The sequence below is a fragment of the Eurosta solidaginis genome, chromosome 1 (assembly GCF_040869045.1).
Source record: "Eurosta solidaginis isolate ZX-2024a chromosome 1, ASM4086904v1, whole genome shotgun sequence".
Taxonomy (NCBI): Eukaryota; Metazoa; Arthropoda; class Insecta; order Diptera; family Tephritidae; genus Eurosta; species Eurosta solidaginis.
The window spans coordinates 36,167,711-36,194,065 of NC_090319.1; the positions used below are offsets into that span (position 1 = coordinate 36,167,711).

General features: G+C 37.4%; 2 protein-coding genes and 1 long non-coding RNA gene across 3 annotated transcripts in view; 2 read left to right on the forward strand and 1 right to left on the reverse strand.

Annotated features, from left to right (window-relative positions):
- Positions 1 to 26,355, reverse strand: part of LOC137251676 (MYG1 protein) — a 139,169-nt gene that overhangs the window by 29,133 nt on the left and 83,681 nt on the right. The gene's annotated exons all lie outside the window — the stretch shown is intronic.
- The window catches only part of LOC137251578 (solute carrier family 2, facilitated glucose transporter member 8), a 112,734-nt gene that overhangs the window by 9,343 nt on the left and 77,036 nt on the right, over positions 1 to 26,355 (forward strand). The window lies entirely within an intron of this gene.
- On the forward strand, positions 10,643 to 11,413 carry LOC137251685 (uncharacterized). Its single transcript, XR_010953313.1, has 2 exons — positions 10,643 to 10,837; positions 10,901 to 11,413. It is a non-coding gene; the product is annotated as an uncharacterized lncRNA (long non-coding RNA).

The following is a 26,355-nucleotide window of genomic DNA, read 5'->3' on the forward strand; positions in this document are numbered from 1 at the left end:
ATAAAACTATTACCATATGCTAAGATATTGTTACGAATATTAGCAACACTAAGGGGTACTGCCATCTCCAGGCCGATGCTAAGCAGTGACATGAATTCACATCAATAATTCAATCATTATGTATCTACATAAACGAATCAATAATTGCGTCTACACATATGTACGTATACGAGCAGCGAAGAAGCAATGCACAAACACATGTATATATCTTATCTGAGTTGTCACAAGAGAGGGCAATAATTTGTGCAAGTATTACTCAAATGAGAAGTTATAAACGTAGTTGTGGCTGGCTATTTTGTAGCTGACACAACTTGTAAGTTCTGGAATGGAAAAGCCTGGAAGTATGCAATGAGAAATCAAAAAGTATAAAAGGCGTGACAGTAGAGGCGAAGAAGGAGTTTCATTTGAGCTATCAATCAGTTTGGTTGTTAAGCAAGCTAGTTGCAAAGTATAAGTGTTATTGTGAAGTACTTTAATAAAGGCCATTTTTCCATTATTCAATATTGGAGTTATTTATTCAACAGTTTAGTGATCGAACTTAGCAAAAGGGCAAATAAGAGGATTTGCAAGTAAATTCGATACAATTGGTGTCAGAAGAGGAATTGTTGAATAAATTCCAGAGGACAACAAGGACATGGCAAAGTTCAGTGAATTGAAGATCCAGCAACTGAAGAAGGAGTTGGAGAGCCGTGAATTGAATACAACCGGCATTAAACTCGAACTTCAGGCACGACTACGAGAGGCAATGGAATTAGAAGGAATTGACTTGGAAGAGTATGACTTTCATCTTGATGGCGAGGAAACAACAAAAATGGAAGAGACAGTTACGCAGACAGTTACGAGCACAGACTTGAACATGATTTTGGCTGCAATATCTGCTCAAACATCGACAGTGGCTTCTCAACTAGAATCCCAGGAGAACCGTATAACATCCAAGATGGAAGAACAGAAGACACGTATTGCAGGAATGTCGTCAGAAATAACACCGAAGATTGAAGCACAAGAAACGCGTATTTCAAAAATGTCCACACAGATTACATCCAAGATGGAAGCACAAGAGGAGCACTTATCATTGCAGGTGGCACAAATGTCTTCGCAGTTAGAAGCACAGAATACAAAAATTGTACAGCTCGAGGAAAAAACGGATGCCGAGATAGAAGCTTTGAAAGGTCATATACAGGAGTTGCAAATAAATCGCCCAACAGTTTCCGCGAGTAATCCAAAGGTAAAGACACCATCCTTTGACGGTTCTGTCCCTTTTCAGGTATTTAAGCTACAGTTTGAGAAGACCGCAGCAGTGAACCACTGGAATGCTGAAGATAAAGTTGCAGCTCTGTTCGTGGCACTGAAAGGGCCTGCCGCGGAAATCTTACAGGCTATTCCAGAGTACGAACGGAACAGTTATGACGCATTGATGGCTGCTGTAGAACGAAGGTACGGAAGCGAACACAGGAAACAGATGTATCAAATAGAATTGCAAAGCAGTTACCAAAAAGCTAATGAGACTTTGCAAGAGTTTGCTTCGGATGTTGAAAGGTTGGCTCATTTGGCAAATGCGGGCGCACCCGTGGAGTACACCGAGAGGGTAAAAATCCAGAGTTTTATAAACGGCATACGGGACGTAGAAACGAAGCGAGCGACATATGCAAACCCAAAACCCACATTCGCAGAAACGATATCCCATGCGCTGACTCAGGAAACAGCGTCACTTTTGAGTAAGCCCACATACAATGCTCATCGCGTGGAAGTGGAAAGGCCAGACTGGGTAGACACAATTTTGGAAGCATTAAAAGGAACGCAGCAGAAAAACGATGGTGCCGTCAAATGCTTTAAATGTGGAAAGCCAGGGCACATTGCACGTTATTGCAGTACCAATCCTAACAGTTCCAGCAATGTGGGTGGCCGTAAACGCAGAGCTGAAGGAGAGAAGCAAATCTCAAAATCCACTCAATCGTTAAACTAAAGCGAGTCAGCCGCAAGGGGCGACAGCTGGCTCCCTCAATTGAATGCCCCATAATCTCTATCTCGCAAATTGGAAGAAGATCAAGCAATCCTACTGTTGGAGGACATGTGGATGGAAAGGAACGTTTACTGACTGTAGATACGGGGGCATCCCATTCCATCATTCGATCAGATTTAGTCAACAAGAAGATAAGACCATTGCTTGGAGCAAGATTACGTACAGCCACGGGAGAGGCCACGGATAATTGGAGTGGACTTCTTAATCAACCAAGGCATCAAGATCGATATGCAAAGCAAGACGATGCGATATAAGAACATGGATGTGCCACTTAATTTCGGCTACGAGAGAGGCTTCAGCAGCAAACGAGTGCTGGTGGAAGAGAGTCAGCAAATACCACCAAAATCCGAAGCAGTCATCTGGGCAAAGGTTGATGGAGATTGTGGGTTGTCGAAGCAGCAAACAAATCAGCAATAAACATACTTGTAGGAAAAACCCTGGCTATGACAAAACAAGATGGACGTATTCCGGTAAGAATACTCAATGAGTTCAAGTCACCATTCAATTTGACCAAAGGAGCTGTTTTGGGAAGATGCCAAGAGGCTGAAGTAGTTATTAACTGTGAACAGCTCCAGGAACACGTTTCATCTAGTAATACTGATCTTTCGAATGATATCACGGCATGGAGGGAGGGGCTAGATCCAGATTATCAGAGAAAGGCAAAACAAATGCTCCTAAAGTACGCGAACATATTTAACCAGGATGGTTCCAAACCAGGCCGCACCAATGTTGTGAAACATCAAATTGACACTGGAGACGCGAGGCCGATACGTCAAGCTCCTCGTAGTGTTCCACTGGCGAAACGGGAAGTTGTGAGTCAAATCGTACAAGAATCGACAGCGGCGTCATCGAACCATCAGCTAGTCCATGGAGCTCACCGGTAGTACTTGTAAAGAAGAAGGATGGAAAAATGAGGTTTTGTGTGGACTACCGGAAGTTGAATGACGTTACGAAAAAGGATAGCTACCCATTGCCAAGAATTGACGACACTCTGGACTCGCTATTTGGTACGAAATGGTTTTCCACACTGGACTTGAAAAGCGGCTACTGGCAAGTTGAGGTGAAGGAGGAAGATAAAGAGAAAACAGCCTTCAGTGTCGGTGATGGTCTTTGGCAATTTACAGTAATGCCTTTTGGACTCTGTAATGCACCAGCTACTTTTGAGAGACTCATGGACCAGGTACTGAAAGTCTACATTGGAAAACATGCTTGGTGTACCTGGACGACATCATCGTATTGGGCAAGAACTTGGATGAACATCTTAAGAACTTGGAGGTAGTTTTCCAGAGAATAGCTGGCGCTGGCCTGAAGTTAAGTCCCAAAAAGTGTGCGCTGTTTAAAAAGGAAGTAAATTATTTGGGTCACAAGGTAACGACAGAGGGCATCTGCACTGCAAGCGAAAAGATAGAGGCTGTAAAGGATTGGCCAAGACCACAGAACCTACATGAATTGAGAAATGTCCTTGGCCTGTGCACATATTACCGCCGATTTGTACCAGATTTTTTCAGCGTACCCTATAGCGTTTTGTCACAACTGGTTGATGGACAGGAGAAGGTAGTTGCATATTACAGCCGTTCGATTGGAAAAACAGAGAGGAACTACTGCGTTACGCGGAGATAGCTGTTGGCACTGGTAGAGTGCATTAAACATTTTCGCAAATACCTCTACGGCCAGCGATTCCGTGTCAGGACAGATCACGCAGCGTTAAAATGGCTTCTGCAGTTCGATAATCCGGAAGGACAATTGGCACGGTGGATCGAGCGACTACAAAGCTATGACTTTTCCATTGAGCATCGGAAAGGTAGTACCCATGGAAATGCCTATGCAATGTCACGAAGACCATGTAGTTTGGAATGCAAGCACTGTTCAAGGGCCGAGGCTAAAGAAGACATTACAGATGTCCGGCTAATGACTATAACGTGTACGGATGAATGGGACAAGGAACAACTAAGAAAGTATCAGCTAGAAGATACAGATCTGTCACATGTTATGCAAGGGCTCGAACGAAACAAAAGACCAAACAGAGAAGAGATGTCAGCAGAGAGTCCCATTGCGAAGTCATATTGGGCACAGTGGAGCAGTTTAGAATTGATGTCCGGTTGCCTTCATCGAGTATGGGAGAGTGAGGATGGTCAATGCAAGAAGACACTGATAGTTGTTCCCAGAAAGAGGATTCCTGACGTGCTCAGCGAGCTGCATAATGGTCCAAGTGGAGGTCATCTTGGAATCACGAAGACGCTTGAGAAAATTAAGCAGAGATTCTATTGAGTTGGTTGCCGTCAGTCGGTCACCCAGTGGATTGCCAACTGCGAGGTTTGCAACAGAGCGAAAGGTGCCAAACCACGAAGTCATGGCCAGATGAAGCAGTATATTTCAGGTGCACCATTTGAAAGGATCGCCATGGATGTCGCAGGTCCATTTCCTACTAGCAACCGCGGAAACAAATACGTACTGGTGGTTATGGATTATTTCAGCAAATGGCCAGAAGTATACCCAATCCCAAACCAAGAAGCAGAAACAGTAGCAGAAGTGGTTACAAACGAATGGGTTGCAAGGTATGGTGTACCAATGGACTTAAATTCTGACCAAGGCAGGAATTTTGAATCAGCTGTGTTCCAAGAAATGTGCAAGAAGTTGGGCATTCGGAAAACACGGACAACTGCATTGCATCCTCAGTCCGATGGCATGGTGGAACGTTTCAATATAACGTTGGAGGAGCATTTAAGAAAAGTAGTAGACAAGTACCATAAGGACTGGGATACACACATATCATTATTCTTGATATCCTACCGATCGGCAGTACATGAGACAACGGGCCAAACTCCCGCAAAGGTAATTTTTGGCAATGACCTTCGACTGCCAGCTGATTTGAAGTATGGGATAGATGCCGATGCGGAGAGGAATGTCAAGAAATCCACTGGTGTCTTGGAAGACGAGCTGAGAGAGATACACGATCTGGTAAGGCAACGAGCAAAGATTATGAGTGACAAGATGAAAGCGAGGTACGATAAAGCAATTAATTCGGAAGGGTTTCAGGAAGGAGATTTGGTGCTGCTATACAACCCATAACGGAAAAAAGGTTTGTCCCGAAATTGCAGTGTAACTGGAAAGGCCCATACAAAGTTGTAAAACGGATTAACGATGTAGTGTACCGCATACAAACCATTGGCAAACCACGAACCAAAATGAAAGTGGTTCATTTGGAGAGGCTAGCAGCGTTTAGATCAGGGGTGCACCTTAACGTTAAGCTAATCGTTTATCAAAAAATTTCCACCGTTTCCGTTGAAACACTTCGAAATATTATCGATAAAGAAATTATCAAGATAAATTGTATCTCGTTTTTAACCGAAACGAAAAGCTTTCGTTAACGTTAAAAACGTTAAAAAAAACGTGATACTTTATGTTTGAATTGTGCTGGCAATGCTATAGCCATGGTGAAGCCGTAAGGTTGTAACAGCGAGCGGACATACACACACAAACTCCATGTAATTTGTTTGTGTAATTCGTTGGTAGTAATGTTAAAAATACTCTGAGAAATGTTCGTACTGTCAAAATTCATGAGAAAAGTTGCAATCGGCCTGGCTAATGCTTTCACCTTTAAGCCGGAGTAATTGGTGCCGTATGTCGTATCGCTGTATCCGTATCGCTAACGTAATCAGCTGTTTATCGTTACGACGGTAAACCAAAACCCAATTGGTTGGTTACGATACGGTTACGACCTTAGCGGCACCAATAATCGATTGCATTGATTCTCATAAGGTTGGTCGAATCAGCTGTTATAAGGTTACCGATACGGTTACCGATAAAGCACCAATGTCTCCAGCTTTAATGACTCCGCCAACGATCAGCTTTGCCAGCATAGTTTGAAATTAATAATCAACATAAACGATTTGATTTCGTTTGATATGGCAGAAAACGAAACAAAATCATTTCGTTAATTTGACGTCCTTAACGTTAATAAACGAAACGAAATGACTTTGTTTCGTTTATTAACGTTAATTATCGTAACGATATGATATCGGTTCGTTGGTTAAGCATGCCTGGTTTAGATCGAGAGATTTGTCTGATCGGGACGATCAGACTTAGGTGGAGGGCAGTGTTACGAATATTAGCAACACTAAGGGGTCTGCCATCTCCAGGCCGATGCTAAGCAGTGACGTGAATTCACATCAATAATTCAATCGTTATGTATCTACATAAATAATTGCGCCTACACATATGTACGTATACGAGCAGCGGAGAAGCACATGCATATATCTTATCTGAGTTGTCACAAGAGAGGGCAATAATTTGTGCAAGTATTACTCAAATGAGAAGTTATAAACGTAGTTGTGGCTGGAGATTTTGTAGCTGAAACTAACTAGTAAGTTCTGGAATGCAAAAGCCTGGAAGTATGCAATGAGAAATCAAAAACTATAAAAGGCGTGACAGTAGAGGCGAAGAGGGAGTTTCATTTAAGCTATCAATCAGTTTGGTTGTTAAGCAAGCTAGTTGCAAAGTATAAGTGTTATTGTGAAGTACTTTAATAAAGGCCATTTTTCCATTTTTCAATATTGGAGTTATTTATTCAACAGTTTAGTGATCGAACTTAGCAAAAGGGCAAATAAGAGGATTTGCAAATCATTACAATATGATCATGAAAATAGTACCAAGACCATCAAGAAAATAACCTTTGAATAGTCCCAACAAATCGCGAAATGTTCGCAGTCGCGAAAATGACCACACAGTGATAATTACAAGAATAATATGTTGGATTTCTTAAAAAGGTAGGCCGTAATTTTCCTCTGATATACTTTTTTTTTTAAATGATCTTGAAATAGTTCTACTAATATTCACATTATTTATTTGTTAATGTAAAAACCGGAGCGTTAAGATTAAATTGTATAAAAGACACAACACTGCATTAACGTGGATGGTTAGATTAGGTTGGGATGCGCCCCTTTTGGATAAAGCAAAGGGTTTGCTTTACGAATATGTGAACAGACGTTTAAATCTATAAAAAATTAACGCGTCATTAATACTTATGGCAAGATCTTGATTATGTCAGCCCACTTAAGTTCGAGCAGTATTGTCGATCAAAATTTTGTGCATTGCTCCCAACTCTGGTTTTTTCGCAGTGTACGATGGAATATTACCAGCTTGAAAACAGATAAAACTAATAACGTGTACTTTTCATTAAAAGTCATTCATTGTACACTTGTCAACTTATTAACACTATTCAACTTCGCAAATACATATGGGAAGTCCTGGGTTACGGACGCGGCATTCGTACGCATTTCAACCTGCATAAATGAGAACATGAGCACCGGACTGAGCGGATTTTACAATATTTGAAGCAAAAATTGTCGTTACCTCAAAAATGGAAATACATATTATTTGTAACGAATTTAGTGAAATTCCGATTATTCCAAATCTTCTGCTAACGTTCGAATCACTAAACTGTGGAATAAATAACTCCAATATTGAACAATGCAAAATGGCCTTTATTAAGGTACTTCACAATAACACTTATACTTCGCAACTGATAGCTTGCTTAAACCAAACTGATTGTCGTGCCTCAACTGTTGCTGCTTTTATACTGTACGGTTTCCTCGTTGACATATTTCTAGGCGCTTCTATTTCCAGAACTTACTAGGTAGTTATCAGCTATAAAATTACTCAGCTATAACTACAGATACACGATTTTATAGCTTCTCTCATAGCTCATGCGTGTGTATATGTGAGTGATACTTGCACAAATGATTGCTTACTTTTGGGAGTATGTCAGATATATGCATGTGTTTGTGCGTTACTCTCCGCTGCTTGTATGGACATATGGGGAGACATATTGATTGATTTGTTGATGTGCATACAAGTCACTGCTTAGTATCGGCTTAGAGATGATAGTATCCCTTAATTTTTCTAATATTCGTCACAGTATATATGACCATATATAATGCGGTTCGGACTCGACAAGAAATATATGTAATTTTTAATGCTTGTGAAAGTATGCAAAACTTAACGAAACTAAGGGGAAATTTTACATGCCTTAAATGAAAAACAGAAGGTGAAATACATATATACCCAATGGCCGTAGATTTTCGAAATCTAAAATATCTTTTTAAATCGTTGCGCAAAATGCCCTATTTCTGACAAAATATAAGTTTTGTTCGTTGGCTAAACATAAATAAAGTTTTAGGCCAATATATGGATCAACTAATGGAAGAGAGGTAATGGACTTGACAAATTTTAGACACCAATAAAAAATTTTACCCGAAATTTCCGAAAAATTTTAGTAAACAGTCCTATTAAACATCTGATAGCTTTTTTAATTTCAGGTCCACATTTGCTTACTAGGAAAATAATAGGGATCTGGATTTAGTAGCGCAACAATATAAAGAAAGGACGTTATATTTTGTTAGTAAAACATCCAAATTCGCAAAACCGATGAAGCCCTTCTTTGAAATCATGTTTCTCTGCCCAGGATAAGGGGAAAGTATAAACTATTTGATTTCCACATCATACACATATTTGACATTAAATCTCAAGTGATAGATATAAAATCTGACCACTTTTTATTTTCGTTTCATGATGGACCCTTTTTGGGATTCGCCCACATATAAACAAACAATTGCGAAGAAATTTTCTTTTGAAAAAGTATAGCAAAATGTTTTGTCAAAGCGGTGCTGATTTCTTTTCGCTAGAATATCAAACAATACATTTTAATTTGTTATTTTGATGGAGCAAAATCTGTTTGTTCAGCTGAAATCTTATTTATCAAAAATCTTATATCAAAAATACAGAGCGCAACGTCTGAAAGTGAAGAGTATACATGCTGATTATGATATAGCTGTGGTAAAAGTGTATAATCGAATGAGCCAAGATCCCGCATTCCGGAATTGTTGTATTTGTAATCGAATTTGAAAAAAAAGTTTGATGACGTAGCGCTTTTGAAGTTTTTCGATTTATTACATTTCTCTCATATTTCGCTACCAGTGTTCGGAGTATTTAAAACTGTTATCTGAGCAAACGACTACGCCGGAGTAAAATAAAATTTTCGCAGTATATTTTTTCTTCCTTTTTGAAAGCGGGCGAACAACTAACATCAAATTGATTTGGTGGCTTGGCAAACCTTTCCATTGTGTTTTTGCCATAAAATGTTTCTTAGTAAAAAAAGTTATCTGCCTTATCAGATGCACGTGTAGTATGCCCAATTAATGCTCCCATTAACACACCACATTCTATATTCCCGGATATTTATCGCGAAAAAATATTATTATTTTCGGTTACCATACATGTTTCATGCTCTTTTAATGACAGAAGGTTTCAAGACCGGGGCAGATTCCTGTAGGAACGATAATGGCGACCTGTTAACTGACGTACAGAGTGTGGGGGGAGACGAACCCGATACCCCGATCGCCGATGATGAAAAACACTCCCCGGCATCCAAAATCACGGCTAAAAAATCACAAGGTGCCAAGTAATGACGGGATACCCGCCGGGCTGTTCAAACATGGAGACGAAGATAAAGAAGCAAAAAAAAGTGGGTCTTGCAGTAAATTTGGACAAGACGAAGTACTTGCTGCCATCGTGACATTTGTAGCTACGTCACTGTTGACGGATATAAATTCGAGACTGTGAAGGATTTCGTTCATTTGGGAAGCAGCATTAAAAACAAAAACAATGTTGGCCTAGAAATCAAACGGAGAATTACTTGCCAACTAGTGTTTCTTTAGGCAATTTAAAAGTAAAGTCCTCCCTCGACGAACAAAATTCTCGCTCTATAAGTCACTCATAATACCTGTCCTGATGTATGGCTGGGAATCATGGAAGGTGTCGAGAGAAGATGAAATGGCTCTTGGAGTATTCGAGATAAAAGTTTTCCGGAAGGTTTATAGTTATATCCGTGATGTCGACGGCGAGTGTCGAAGGAGGTATAATGATGAGTTATATGAGCTTTACGCAGACATGACGATAGTGCAGTGATTGAAAATCCAAAGGCTTCGCAAGCTAAGGCATGCTATGCGGATGAACGAATACGCTCCGGCAACTTGTAAACAGAGGAAAGAGTTTGGAGAGACAGTTGGAGGAGGATTTTACATCGGTTGGTCCCCCAATTGGCGACTATTATCGCAAAACAGGGTTAGCTGACCTCACTGACTCAACGTACTTCAAGAAGTGCTGTATGTTAAATTTTGCCAGGATTAGCAGATCACACCCGAACACATTTTTGGCTTACATTTTACTTCTTTTTTTCTCATTCCGTACAAAAAAAGTACAAAACTGTGAGTAAAATGTGAACAAACATGTATGAAGACATAAACATAGAATTCACGTCATTGCATCCAATCGGCACTTGTAAACTATCAGCTTTTCATACGTATACAATAAAAACTTCAACCAAAAGATATTAGGTAGTAATACTATTTAGTTTTCAAATCGACCCAAATAAACCTTTGAGATACAAAAAATGTAGTAGGAGGTATGAACGGAGCAAAATACTCCGATAGGAATAAAGTCTGAACACTGCCTCAGTAATGAAACATGTTGTCAAAAGCGTGACGTCACGCCGAGAAAATTTATTTCACGGCTAACTATGATTTTTTTCTCTCTCATTTTTTGATGCGGGATCTGTTTATTGGTTCATGGTAAAAGTGGATGGATCCTTTGAGAAGAATGAAGAAGTAAAACCAATATTACTTTTCAATGATCCATCATTACTCGTATTACCGCGATAGGCCGTGCAAATTAGTGGATGGGGTTCGCCAAATGCAAATAGTAGACGTCCTACTTATCGCCTCAATACTAAGTCCGTGCAAATAGGAAACACGTAACAATGTAAGGATGCATATGCGAATATACCAACAACGATAAATTACCCCGATTTAATCATATGTGCAGGATGTGGAGCAGATTTGGGGTTTGGAGATTCTGGAGCAGGAGGCGTTGTGAGTGGTCAACTTTGGGCGGTGGCACAAGATCGTTGTATCGTTGACGGCAAACATTATCCGGATTTATATACAAATGTAACAAGTGAAAGAGTTCGAAACTTTATTAGAATATGCATGATGAAGGGTGTTGTTATAACTTAGAGCTTACGATTTCTCGCCTTCTCGCGATATTCTCGAATCCCGAAATACTCGTAAAGCATGCGAGCTTCTCGAAATTTTATTTAATCAATGCGCTGGCTTTTTTATAAAGATCTTACGATTTACTCTGGAGCACAAACGAAAATTCCCACAATACCACTATTAAAAAACACCGAAATGCGTAGAGTACTGCCATTGCAGCAACTTAATTGAATGTCGAGAATCTCGAGAGAATATCGAGAATTATATAAATACATATATTTGAGTGAAGTAACGTTGTAAAGGAAATTTAATAAAAGAAAACACACAAGTAAAAAAATAAAAAGAGTGTAAATACTGTCAAAACAGCGACCAAGTTGAGAGTTCTCGATTTCTCGGGTCTCGGAATTCTCGCTTCTTAATCTCGTATTTTTTTAGTGATCATTATTTTCAATGTATTTAGTAATTAAGTACTTCTTTTTGTCCCCGTTTTTAGACGGTCTCATGAATTCCACCACTTTAATTGAAATGGATACGTATCGTTAGCTTAATGTGAAAATGTGCTAAGTCACTTTTTCTGAAAAATTGTATTTTAATGCAGTTTTAAAACTGAATTCAAAATACAACGATCACAAAAAAAAAAAATATTTAAATTTTCAATTTTTACGTGCTGTGGGCAATGATGTGTAAATGTGCTAAGTCGTGATCTGTTAAAAAAAATGTGCTAAGTCAACCTGTCAATAATATTAATCTGAATTACTAGACATTTATTTATTTAATTCATTCAGTCTAAAAGTAATGCTTTGTTGCTGTTGTTGTATTAACGATAAAGACACTCCCCGAAAGCTTTGGGGAGTGTTATCGATGTTGATGGCCCTTTGCCGGATATAGATCCGGTACGTTCCGGTAACAAAGCACTATTAAGGTACTACTAGCTCGAACATCTCGGGAACGATTTATATGATCACATTAAACCTTATAGACCATCCCGCCCTCCCCACCCCCTAGTGCCATGAGGAACTTGGGGTCGCCAGAGCCACGGTTAGGTGAGTTGACAATTGCTTTGGATTAGCTATATATTGTACTGGGAACCCCTTGAGAGGGTTGCGAACTCAACCCCTTGAAATTGGATTTACCCAATTGAGACATTCCTTTGGTGTATGATAAATGCTTTGCGCTGCCTATTATCTACTTCAATTATTACATGTCGCTAACTACATGCTTTCTCACAGACTAGCAAAAATAGAAACCAATTCAAGCTTACACTTATATAAGCTGTTATTTAAATTAATAACAGTACTGAATCGATTTGCTAGAGGTATAGTCCTAGTTATAGGTTCATTCATAGCATAATTCGTTTTATGAGTTATTTCGATAAATAATCTATGAACAAGGTAGATAAATCAGAGCAATTCGTGCTAAAGTTTATTACATTATAGGCAAGCATGAGTCATGCAAAGTCTGAAGACCAAGCAATTTGTGACTGCTGGTATGTGATGGGAGGCCGTCTGGCCAGTGAAGCACACGTAAAGCAATTTTCTAAACATTTTTGGAATTTTTTCAATTTTATAGGAGTTAGATACATAGAAAGGATTCCATATTATTGAGCAATATTCAACACCACTTCTGACCAAGGAAATATAAAGTGCCCTCAATGTCATAGGGCCCTTAAAGTCACTGGGGTTACGTCTACTGAACACAACCATTGCAACAGATTTTGAAACAACGAAATCAGTGTGACTAGAAAAAGAGAGTTTGGAGTCAAAAATTACACCCAAGTCTTTACTCTCTTGACAACGATTAAGAGATTTAGCATTTAGTTTGTTGATAAAGTTTGTGGCAGTTGTCTTTATGGAATAAGACACAATACAGCATTTGTTTGAATTTAAAAATAAGTTATTGTCTGCGTACCATCCGGCAAAAGAGTCCAGATCAGAACCGTTAGAAATAAAATAAATAATTAAATGTAAGGCGCGATAACCTCCGAAGAGATTTTAGGCCGAGCTTCTCTTCCAATTTACGTCATGCTCCTTTTTTCCTACAAATTGGCGGGACGGGACCTACTTGTTTTATGCCGACTCCGAACGGCATCTGCGAGGCAGGTGAGTTTTCACTGAGAGCTTTTCATGGCAGAAATACACTCGGAGTGCTTGCCAAACACTGCCGAGGGGCGAACCCGCTTAGAAAAATATACTTCTAATTAAAGAACCCTATTTCTAAAATTTTGATGTTCCTTTGCCCGGGCTGTGAACCCAGGGCATTCGGTGTGGTAGGCGGAGCACGCTACCATCACACCACGGTGGCCGCCAATAGTTAGAAATAGTTAAATAAATAAATAAATAGTGTTATTTTTCAATCATTAAAGGGGAGGAGTGATGGGAAAACATATTGAGTAAAAAGTGCTAAGTGAGGAGAAAAAATTTGTTTTGAGTGAGGAAAGCGTGCTAAGTCATAAAATAGCTGCTGGGTTAGCATACATGATTTTTATTTATCCTTTTCAAGGCTTCTACACTCAAAAGTATTGCAACTAAGGTATCCTCATTCACAGTTTTGAAAAAAAAAGTTATTTCAAAAATTATTCAGTTGTTTTTGTCTCCTGTAAAATTCGTAAAAAGTGACTTAGCACATTTTTACATTAAGCTAACGATATGGTTAGTTGGCTCTTAATTCCATTCAAACCGCTCGAACTAGAATTTTATTACGGCGATGAATGATAGGCAGAGTTTGATTTCTCTCAATTTAACAAGATTGCACAAATAATATTATTAATAAATGCCTGGTTTTTCAGTTCGAGTTTAAACTCTAGTCAAAGTTGAATAGAGTTTAACCTTGATCCCGATAGCGCCTTAATTTTTTCATTTAACTGCCGACCCTTTCCTTAAGCATTAGTACTATAGCTTTTCTTTAAGTGCAAAACCCAATACAATTTTATATCGCAATTCTGGCATCGTTTAGAGAACACAATACTAGTTATTAATTTGATAATTAACTTTTTATGTAAAATTTTATTGGGGATTTTAGGTTGGGTCGAACTAAAATAAATAAAATTGCAAGCCTCCGAAGAGATTTAGGCCGGGCTTCTCTTCCAATTTGCGTCGTGCTCTTTTTTAATTTTTCCTACAAATTGGCGGGACGGGACCTACATTCTTTATGTCGACTCCGAACGGCATCTACAAGGCAGATGAATTTTCACTGAGAAGCTTTTCATGGCAGAAATACACTCGGAGTGTTTGCCAAATCACTGCCGAGGGGTGACCCCGCTTGGAAAAACTTTTTCTAATTGAAATTTTTTTTTCCAAATTTTCGATGTTGCTTTGACCGAGAATTGAACCCATGATCTTCGGTGTGGTAAGCGGACCACGCTACCCTAACACCACGACGACGCCACTTGGGTCGAATTGGTGCTTCATAATCTATCTACAGCCGATTGATCTGTATCGTCTAAGGGCGGACTTACATAAACACTTTGATTGCATTGCTTCGCTTTGAAGCTTCATTCGCGACACAAATGCATATGTAAATCCTCCTTAAATCTGTGTACTGCTGATAAATTTATTGCGCTCATACCAGCGCCATACGCAGAATCAGCGCATTGTGTTAACGCAATTGCACTAGTGGTCTTTCGATGGTGCTCAATAATGTGTTTGCTGTTATTCCCGCCGGAAGTTAGAAGACGATTTGCGAAACAAAAGGAAACTTTGTTCACGATATCGAAACAATCCGAGTATACTTCAGCCATGGAAAGCTTCTCAGTGAAAATTCATCTGGCCTGCAGATGTCATTCGGAGTCGACTTAAAGCAGCAGAGCCCATCACGCCAATTTGTTGGGAAAATTATAAAGGAGTACGACGCAAATTGGAAGAGAAGCTCGGCCTAAATCTCCTCGAAGGTAAATGGTGCCAGGTATTCATTTTTTTATTTTCTAATAGGAATTTTCAATTGTAGCGTAATTAAATACAATTATTTAAGAGGTTATGACACCTTCACGTCCAAAAATCAATGCATATATCAGGGAATTTTTTAGAGGAAAACAGAAGGATATTGAGTAAATTCATAACAACTGCTGCAATAAGTATACATTGTACTATTTACTAAAATTTTCTCGAATTTTTGAATGAAAAAATAACGTCAGTATAGTCAATTGAACGAAGCCTCACCAAAAGGTCAGGTCCAGCCTTTACGCAGTGTAGTGGGCATAATTCTGGTGTGACTCTAATAAACAATATCTCATTTAATATACTGTAGAATATGAGGTAGAATTTCGAGGAAAAAACGATTTTCCAAAAGTTCAAAAGTGGTTAAAATCAATTCACTTTTCATTGTTTTATTATATCAAAAACTTTTAATGGGTTATAAGCTTTTATTTATACTTGATATGAATATCTTTGAAATAACGCAAAGCCTAACCTATGACGCAATAAAATCAGATAGGTGAAGGCAGTAGTACAACAACAAAAATTTGTTTGTCCTGAGACGGTCAATCCGAGATACTCATCTGTGTCTTCATGATATTGTTCCGGATCATCAGTCATCTCATTGACGTCAAAGGTCTGTTGCCATATTACTTAGTTGTGGACAATGTGATAATCTGAAGATCCAACCATTCCGCTCCGTTGATCACAACGTTGTCATTTCCTCTAAGCAGGTTCGTAATTTAGACGCAATGAAATAATGCCCTCGGAATCGACGCCAAAAAATTTAAGTAATGCCAGCGGGCCTTATTTTATGTACAAAAAGAAAACAACGGCTGTTTTCCCTTAATACAGACCGCAGGTGTTATTTTCCCCCACGTTACCTCTTGTTTCAGAAGGGCATTAAGTAGTACTTTGTATGATATAAAAAAAAAAAAAAAAATCAACACTACAGACAAGTCAAGAAGCAACACTGTTTTTGAATTTATATATTATGTAGGCTTTGCTGGTCTAGTATAGCTAGTGCAAGTCCACTACGTTTCGCCAAGCTCCTTGGCATCCTCAGGGGTATAATTTTTATTTTCAACAAACGTGACAAAAGACAAAACAAAAACAAACAGAAAATGTATTTTTGAAAACACATAAATTACTAAAAAACATTGGTGACAAACTTACATAAAAAGTATTAATGCCCCTATTACGGTTTACAACTCAACTTAGTTGGGTTGTAATTAAAACAGCTCAACTTTAAGACAACTCAACTCCTGTTTGGTATTACGAATTACAACTTATTTCAGTCGAAGTTGAATTGATGTTGCCAACCTAAGAAAGTGATGATTTGACAGATAAATGAACAGCTAATTAATTAGTGGCGGAAATTCAAGCATTTGCAAAAGTGATTTTTTATTAATAGCAAAATGGATATCAATTAAATAGTATTAAATTCATTTTATAACGATGAAAATTTTTGTTGACAAAATTGACATGTCGCGAAAACGGAAAAAATTTGCATGAGCACTCCAATCCCTTGAAACTACCAAGTAAGAAAACGTTTAAGTGACAAATGATGAGCTTCTAAAGAAGTTATTTTGCAGATTTGTAAGTTATTTTCGGTTAAGTAAGGAAGAATATTGCTCGAGGGACGGCTGTACCCTTATTTTAAAACTACTCTCCTTGCTGATGGCAGCTATCAAAAATGCTGTGGAAATGATTTTAGTGTTGGACTGGATCTACAGTTAATAAAGAGGTTTTAGATATTGAGAAGCATATTTGTGCGAAGTGGATTACAACCAATATGACTCCAGAGCAAAGCGCTACAAAAACCACATTTTACTGTAAAACAGGATTCCTAGGAGTAGTGGGTAATATCGATGGGACTCACGTTTGCATAATTTCACCTATTTTGGCTGCATCCGAAGTGTGCCTTGCCTCGTCCAACTTCGGGATGTCGCTCCAGAAGGTCAAAAAGTTGTTCATTGTAATTGGTTGAAAACTTGTTTTTTCTATAAATGTGTACAAAATTGTTGATTGTAAAGTTTGTTTAAATTAATTTAAAAAAGGTTTAGTTACTCGCTTTCCATTTTTTTTTTCAAATTTTTTCCTGCAACATTTTACAAGAAGGTGCCTCATCTAATTTTTTTCAAAAAGTATCAAAGGTGGTATCAAAAGACACGTTTCGACATCCGTTTTAAGAATCCGAAAGCGAAAATTAAAAATTTTATTTCTATCGAAAGATATTTACAAAAACCCATAAAATGGCCCCGAGAGGGTCGGAAATATGAGGCCCGATCCATAGTTTTTTTTGCACAGAACACCTTTCTTCATTGGCGGCCTTCGGCCGCGATTTGTAAAAATAACCCTGGGTGGGTCCAACACCTTTCTGCATTGGGGCATACAAAAAATCTGGCAAAATACTACAAATACATGAAAATTTGAACCGAAATGATATGACAGAAATGAAATTTTTAATTTTTGCTTTCGGATTCTAAAAACGGAGATCGAAACGTGTCATTTGATACCAACTTTGAAAATTTTTGTTAAAAATTAGGTGGTGAACCGTCTTGTAAAACGTTACCTTTTTTTCAAACAACTGCAAAATTGTATGAGACAACTGCTAGTAATCAGTTGTCAGATTTTGATGTCTTTGAAAACTATACCAACACAAAGTTGTAAACGGTAATGCCACAAAAAGTTATAAGACTAGACAACTTCAACCGAAATTTTTTTGACAGGTTGATTTGTAATCTGTAATACCAAATTTCAACTGAAACAGAGTTGAGTTTTAAGCGGTAATAGGGGCATAAATTTTTTCTCAGTGCTACAATATTTGTGAAGAATTTTTTGATGTCAATTTGTTAGTGTAAATTTATAATTATATTATTATATTTATTTATTAAGGTCTCCAAGACCTAGTTGATGTTAAGTAAACATTTGCTTCATTAAACATCAAGTGTTTTACAATATAAAAATAATTTTACTTTAAACTTATTAATATTTTCACAATCTTTTATCTCAGTAGGTAGTTCATTGTACATTCTGTACCCTGTGTATTCTAAAGTCTTCTTTGCGAACTCTGTTCTTATTCTAGGCAGTCTTATATTATTGCAGTATCTAGTTCCATAACTATGGATCTCGTGATTATATAATATTTTATTGCTCAGGTAACTCGGTAGCATTCCTAATCTTACATGATGTATAAATTTCAAAGTGAAGTAACTTATTGACTGTTTTATACTAAGCCAGTTTAACCGATTCAGCATTATAGTTTTTGATGTTCTTGGGGGACATTTTAATATAAATCGCATTGCCTTGTTTTGTTGTATTTGTAGTCTTTTAATTTGCATATCACTCGCTATCAGCAGAATTGTAGGACAGTATATAAAGTGCGGCTCAATAATTGAACGATACACCATTATTTTATGACGCTGACTAATATGTTTACATGTTCTGTACATGAATCCTATTTTCTGCGCAATTTTTCTTTCAAGATAATTTATATGTTCTCCAAAAATCAGGTTTTCATCAATTAAAACTCCTAAGTACTTCATTTCATTTACTCTTTGAATTAAGTTGTTTTTTATCTTCAGGGTTATATTGTTTAAATCGTTATTACGTATGATGTTCTGGTTTTTGCAAAATACCATGAACTTATCTTATCTATATTTAACTTCAATTTTTTAAGGCACAACCAGTTGTATAGAGAGTCAAGATCTTCTTGTGCTTTCTGCATTTCACAGTTGGCATATTTCTCACTGATGGTGAGCAGTGCATCATCCGCAAATAGACGTATATTGCAATATTTTAAGCATTTTTTTATATCATTTATGTACAATGTAAATAGTATCGGTGCAAGTACTGAACCTTGTGGCAATCCGATATCTACATCCACAACCGATGAGACTGCGTTTCCAATTACCGTCCTTTGCTTTCTGTCACTGAGATAACTTCGGAACCATTCCAAAGTCTTACCTCTGACACCAGTTTTGAACAAAACATTCAACAATTCCCGTCTATCAACTGTTTCAAAGGCCCGTTTCAAGTCTAACAAGACAGACACCACAACTTTTTTATCTGATATATCTTCTTTCCATTCTGCAATAACCATGTTAAGTGCTGTTTTACAAAAATGATTCTAGGCCGAACGAGCGATCAACGTTTAGTTCGGATGCAGTAGGCATTTCTTCGATACTATCACTAATTTCGACTATGCTCTGTACAAAAAAATTGTTTAGGGCATTAGCTATGTGATACTCAATTTCGAGGCATTCGCCATGTATTACTATCTTAGTTATATGTTTTTTGTTATTTGTAAGCACTTCCCCATCCGCTTCATGTTTCCGTTATTGCTGTGAACTCTGCCTTCCATATACATCTTCTTCTTATACTTAATAGTACTTTTGTATATTTTCTTTAATACATTGTATTCATCCCAGTATGCTGTTTCTGTGGCAATATTATATAGCTCAAGTTTTCTTTTATGGAGAGCTGTAAGCTCACGGTCATACCACTTATTTCTAAGTTGTATTTTTGTTCTCTTCACATATGTCAGTGCTTGCATTACTTCAGTAAGAATATTGTTCAGGACTGTAGTTTTATTTTCTACTCCCGCATTACGCATAAAGCTAAAATCACATGTTCTTATCTTATTTAAAAGGTTTTCGGAACTATAGTATTCCCATGAGGTAAAAGTAGAGTAGCTTCTCATTTTACAAAACTTTGTTGTTGGCACTTTGAAATTAATTGTTTCATGATCCGAAATTCTATATTCAACTATATTTTCCGACCTAACTTGATCATTATTACTAAAGAGCAAGTCAATTTTGGTAGACGAGTTCTCTGTTGTTCTCGTATTGAAATTAATTCTTTGAATCATTGCCCTTTGTGCGAATAAACTTAATAGGTGTTTCGAGTATGTTGACGATATATTCATATTGATGTTAAAATCTCCAATTATGATATTATTGTCTGATTTCTTGAGGTTTTCAGTCAGGATTTCATCTAAAAACGTAATAAAGTCGGCGTCACTGCTACTCGGTGAGTGATAAAGTACACCAATTTGCCATTTTAACGCACATTTTTTGATTTTTATAATAATGCACCATATATTGAACATACATCAAAACACCACCCGTATGTCTACTATGGGAATCGCAACGAATACATTTGTATGTCGGAATGTTTAATTCGGTATCCATTATATGATCAGTTGTGCATGTTTCTGCGCATAGTACAATGTTTGGTTTTCTTATTTCGACAAGCCTCTCCAGTTCGCTTTTGTTTGCTGTTATACTACAAATATTGAGATATATATGTACATTCTAAGCTATGCACCCCACTACTTCGATTTTTGTACTTTTTATGCTTTGGTTGCTAATAAACAATCTTTTTTTTCCTTGCGGATAATTTTTGCTGATATACAGGACATGCTCTATCCATAGTATCATGGTTATCATCAAGCCCAAGATTCAGTTCCTTATTTGCCCTCCTACAGTTGATACATTTCCTGACTAGTTCCTTATCGCATTGCGTATGTGTGTGTTCACCCAGACATTTTGTGCACATTTCTCTTTCTTTACAGTCACTGGCCTTATGATGAAAGCCTTTGCATTTAAAACAACAAAGTACTTGGACTGCATCATACACTCTGCACCGTTCCCAGCCTACATTTAACCTTTCTCCAGCTAGTATATTCGTGAAAGCTTCTACGTCCACTTCCAGTACTGCGTTGTAATACACATTCGAGCCCTTTTTCTTTTCATACTGTTTTATAATTTTAATGTCCGTTTCGGAAAGACACGCATTTTGTCGGTTAATTCTCTGCGCCAGTTCTTCACTATCATATCGAATATCATACCGAAGTGCCTTGACTTCATATGGAAGTGCTTTTTCTTCGCACTTTCATATGAAATTCAGGCACTTTCATATGAATCGAATTTATATGTGCGGTCATATGGGAGTGCTGTGAAATTTTTTTTTATATTCAAAGTGTGAATTTGTATCTGTGCCTATTTTTGAGGGCAAAACAAAAACAAAAGTCCTATAAGTGTATAGGGGTTGAGCAGCTCTGGTCAATAAAGTGTGATAGAACGTCCGTAACGTTGGAACACCCATTTATTCTAGTAATTTTTTATTGTTCCTGTATTAAATCGTTCGTGTAGGAGGTAGAGCTGCTCAAAGTTGACCAATTTTTAACACTGATATACATTTTTAACAGAGTTTTAGTTCTTTTTATTGCATTTAATAATATTTTATATGCAAATAAAGCGATAGTTTACGGCTTTCTTGTATTGGAACGCAAGATAATTTGTTAATTTAACTTTAAGTACAAACAAAAATTGTATTTGCTATTTTTTGTTGGTTCTCCATCCTGAGAAACTATTTCAGTATTTTTCGCAATTTTTTTAAAGAATATTTAGAGATCGCTACAGAAGATTGAATTTTGTATGTCTTTTACGGTACTATTTACTTTTTACCTTTTCTAGTAACTTTCAATGATTTTTTTGTCCGAAAATAGCTTAGATACTCTTTAAAGTTAAAAGCAGGCCTTTTGGTAAACCTACAATAAAAATTTAATTTTGGTTTTTTTCCCTGCTTTATCATTATACATATTACTACAATGATTTTTCTACAAAACGTTTACCTTCGGTAGCGACCTCTAAAAGCCTTAAAAAAATATATTTATAAACGCCATCAGTGTTTTTGAGTAAATAATGTTTTTAAGGGGTGCCCGTTAAGTTTTTAAAGGCGAAAAATAAGAACCACCCTAATATATATATCTGAAATTCATTTCCATTATTTGAGTATATGGCCAAATCCACCACAGGAAAAAACTTTTTCAAGATGCTTCAGTACGAAATTTGGGGTAAATACATACATACATATCGGCGTAACTCGTTTTATTTATTGCCTCAAAAGGATATAGACAGATAGATAGATAGATAGATGTTGTGAGGTTAAGCACCTATTGGTCTATTGTGCCCTCATTCTCTTTACAACACCTCATCCAAGCCGAGTTCTCTGAGAAAATCTAGAATGGTCCTCGGCTTCAGAAAGTGTATGTGACTGTTTTCTAATTTCGATGATCCTAGGATCCCAAGTCTTCGTCTTCCTTCAGAATGTGTTCTGCAGACTCATCTTCGACATCACAGAATCGACAGAGGCTACTAGAAGATATGTCAAAAGGATATAGACCAGATACTTTATACTTTTTTTAAATACTTCTGCACCAATTATCTTGACGTTATAAAAGCGTATTGCTATATGTATATATCAAGTATATTTAAGACAGTCCTTATTGACAGCCGAAAACCGATTTTACATTCACATTGCATCAGAAAATCTTTTAACCGTGCAGCTGGTACAAGTTTTTTGGGCGAAGGAAAGCCTAGCACCTCAACCAATCGAGGTAGAGGCATTATAGATATCGGTTTTTCGAAGGAAACATATGTTTATGTTATTTGCGTGAATCATTATTGCAACGTCAATCTTTTTCCGGGAGCAGGGCCACATTAAGAATGTGGAGGCCCAGTGCTGAGTTAAATAAAAATAAATGAAAGGCGCGATAACCTGCGAAGAGATTTTAGGCCGAGCTTCTCTTGCAATTCGCGTCGTGCTCCATACATTTTTTCTACAAATTGGCGGGACGGGACCTACTTGTTTTATGCCGACTCCGAACGGCATCTGCAAGACAGATGAGTTTTCAGTGAGTGCTTTTCATGGCAGAAATACACTCGGACTGCTTGCCAAACACTGCCGAGGGGTGGCTCCTCTTTTACTTGTTTGTAAAATTTTGATGTTGCTATGAACCCAGGATCTTCGGTGTGGGAGGCGGAGCACGCTACCACCACACCACAGTGGGGTATGCCTGTCGTAAGAGGCGACTAAAATACCAGATTCAAGGGGCTGTGTAGCGCTACCCTTCAGGTTGCCAGCGCAATATATAGCTTCTCCAAACCCAATTGTCAACCTCACCTATTCGCGGCGAATCCAAAGTTGACATAGTCATAAAGCTCCTCATGGAACTTGGGGGTGGGGAGTGAGGGATGGCCTGAAGGTTTAATGTGGCCACATAAATCGTTCCCGAGATGATCGGGCTAGCACCTTAATGGTGCTGTGTTACCGAAGCGTACCGGATCTGTATCCGGCAAAGGACCATCACACCGACAACACTCCAAAAAAGCCTTCGGGGAGCAACCTTATCGCTACAACAACAACAACAACAACCACGGTGGGGCTGAGTTACTTGTGATAAAATACTAGAAAAATTTAACTCAATATCCAACAGTATGGCCAGTTTAGACAGATTTTCTCCTGAAATGAATCAACTTTTCCAGCTAATTTCAGTTGACGATAGTTTTCTCGAGAGTTTTTAGGATAATTAGATGGGGTGGGAGTTAAATGTAAACAAAGAAAACTCATAACGCCCTGTCCTGAAATAGATAACTAAATAAAACAATAATTATTTGACTAGATATGTATACCTACAAGGAGATGTAACCGGAGCTTTTAATTCCATTTGTGATATGCCACTTTACATTTTTCCTAAAAATCTTCCATGGGTATAATATACGGCGGGTATGCCAAACCACTGCCAAGGACAACCCGGCTTTGGCAAGCATTTGTTGAAGAACTTTCAGGTTTGATGTGACTTGACTCTTTTATGTGGTGAGTCAGTTTACATCTATTCCAAGGCCACATAGAAAATAAAACCCAACTCCTTCTGCAGCTAGGTCATGTGATGCAAATGAATAAAGACGCCTCGACATAGAAAGTGTTCCTAACGACATACGAATTCGACAGCAGCGGAAGGGAAATATATACCTCCTTTGAGTTGAGTCAAAGAGATGGAGGTAGACTTCGTTGGCGTCAGTTCACGCTATGAAGGGATGCATAGCGCTTTTTATTCCACTGCTACCAAAAGTACCGAGTCTGTTAAATGCCGTCAATAAATATTCATACAATAAAAAAAAAAAATCGCAACATGACATAATTATTTTGTAATAATACGTAAAATGCTGATTTCTATGCAATTGATTGTTCTTCTTTCGGCTTATCAGAGCCGCTTTCTGGTCTTACGTTCGTTCACCTCAAAAATGTGAAAATGTTAGGCCTAGTTTCTGTTCGTTAAAGTCTAGGCTTAATTACTATTGTAGTTGTTGTTTCTGATGATTCTAAGTACCCTGCAGTGATTCGCACTAGTTCCGAAGTGTCGCAGAACTACCAGATCATGAGAGGGCACTAGCTCTTATTTTGCCCCTCGCAGTACTTACAACTGAAACTTTTATCATTTATTTAATAATTTGGGAAAAATTTAAACAACGTGACATCAGGACGGACAAGGCGACGACATCTGTTTCGATTATACCTTGCAAATCTCTTCAAAGCCTTTTCTCCCGGGAGTGGGATTCGAACCCGCACTCCTACGATAGTTGAATTGGTTACAAACGCATTCAGCTACCTTCTTTTGCATATATAATTCTTCTACACATAACATACTTCGTATGTAATTATGTGTTGAAATTATGTATGCATTATTAAATCTATATATATAAAAAGAAGTGTACATTTTGATTGTCACTCCATAACTCGAGAACGGATAGAAAGATTGCCATGAAATTTTTAGGAAAGATACAGGAAGGAGAGATGATGGTTATTTGATTTTGAAATCCCAAATCTGTTTAGCCATTCTTGAGTTATGATTTTTTTTTAGAAAAAATTCAAAATTTGAAAATTTGGAATATAAATTTGCCTATATTAGTATTTACGATCCTTTTTTCCGGGAAGTTAACCAGAGAAAGAAATAGAATGAGACGAATATGGAGATAGATGAAGCGAAAAAGACAGAAGGAGGAGTGAATAAAAAGATCAGGAAAAAGTGAAGAGGGGTGGGGGAGGGCAGAGTTAGACGGAAAAAGCTTATTAAAAAATGCAGATAGGCCAAATTTAGGGCAGAACAACCTCTGCCAGGTCTGTAGTAAATTATAAAATTAAAAATTGCTTGAAATAAATGTTTTCATACATTTAAAGCAATACGGGCAATCCCCGATTAACTCATGAAACTTTTACCATTGTGATGTTCTAAGAAATCGCATTTTGCGCTCTTTGCAGTCCTTTTGAACGTGTTCTTAACTGGTTCAGTCGTAGGTAGTTCTGAAATAGTCGCTGTCTTTGATTAATCAATTTAAATACATATAACTTAAGGGTTTGGCAAAGTTGACATAGTCATGACGCCATAGTTATAACCATATTTTTACTTATCCTTTATTGGTGCCTTAACCTAAAAATCGTAAAATTTTCATAAAAATGAAGAAAACGCAAAAAATTACAAACATATACAACAAAAAATAAGTCTCTTAGTCAAAACGTATCCAAAACAATAAATAAAATCTACAAAACGTTAGTAAATTCTCCAACTCAAATATTTTTAGGTTATGGTTATGGCAAAAAACAAATTGGTTGGCTATGGCGTTATGGTATGGCATCATTGACCAGCTGTTATGGATATGGATACGTCAAGTTTAAACGGCCCTTTAGACTTATGCGCTGTTGGTATAAGAGCGTCTGCTAACTGTCCTCTATTCCATCCGATTGGCACCAGTTCGGTGGTACTCATTAAACCTGCCGTTGCTGTGATCTAACTTACTCCAATTTTTCAATTTCAATTGTGACTCTTGCTAATGATTGACTGGGAATTGTACTCGAGGTATCTGTAACTTGTTTTTAGCACATCGGTGCTATATGCTATATCAATCGAGTAACAAAGTAGAAACTTTTTATTACATCGTTGGTTATCAGTCTTCTTTAATTCATATACATGTGTATATTCTGTACATTAAACCGTCAGATAAAAAAATTTTCCTTTACTGGGCCCGTATTACGTTTTATGATCAGTAATTGATTACCACTTCCACTCAAACGATAATCATGCAACTGTCAAACTATTTCTAAAAATTATAATACTTTACTATTTGTCGCTAGTTCACAATGTCATTAATGATGAATCCATTTTAGAGCTATTGTGATTTAAAAATGAGTTTCGATGACGAATCATTGGAATATGAGAAATTTTTCCCCAAAAACAAGTTGTGAAAAATGTAATTTCAAAATTTTGATAATTTTTAGACATACATTCACACTATTTTTGAAAATTTAAGTCCTTAATAGAAAAAGGTTAAAAGATCTTTTAAAGGTCGACTTTTATAATAAAAGTAAAAAATAAAAGTTCAAAGTTGACTTATACTATAAGAGTCAAAAATAGTAGTTATAAGCTAGTAGCTATAATTATATATATTATATATTGTGACGAATATTATCATCACTAAGTGATACTCACATCACTAAGGTTATTTAATAAAGGCACAACAACAATAAAGTAAGC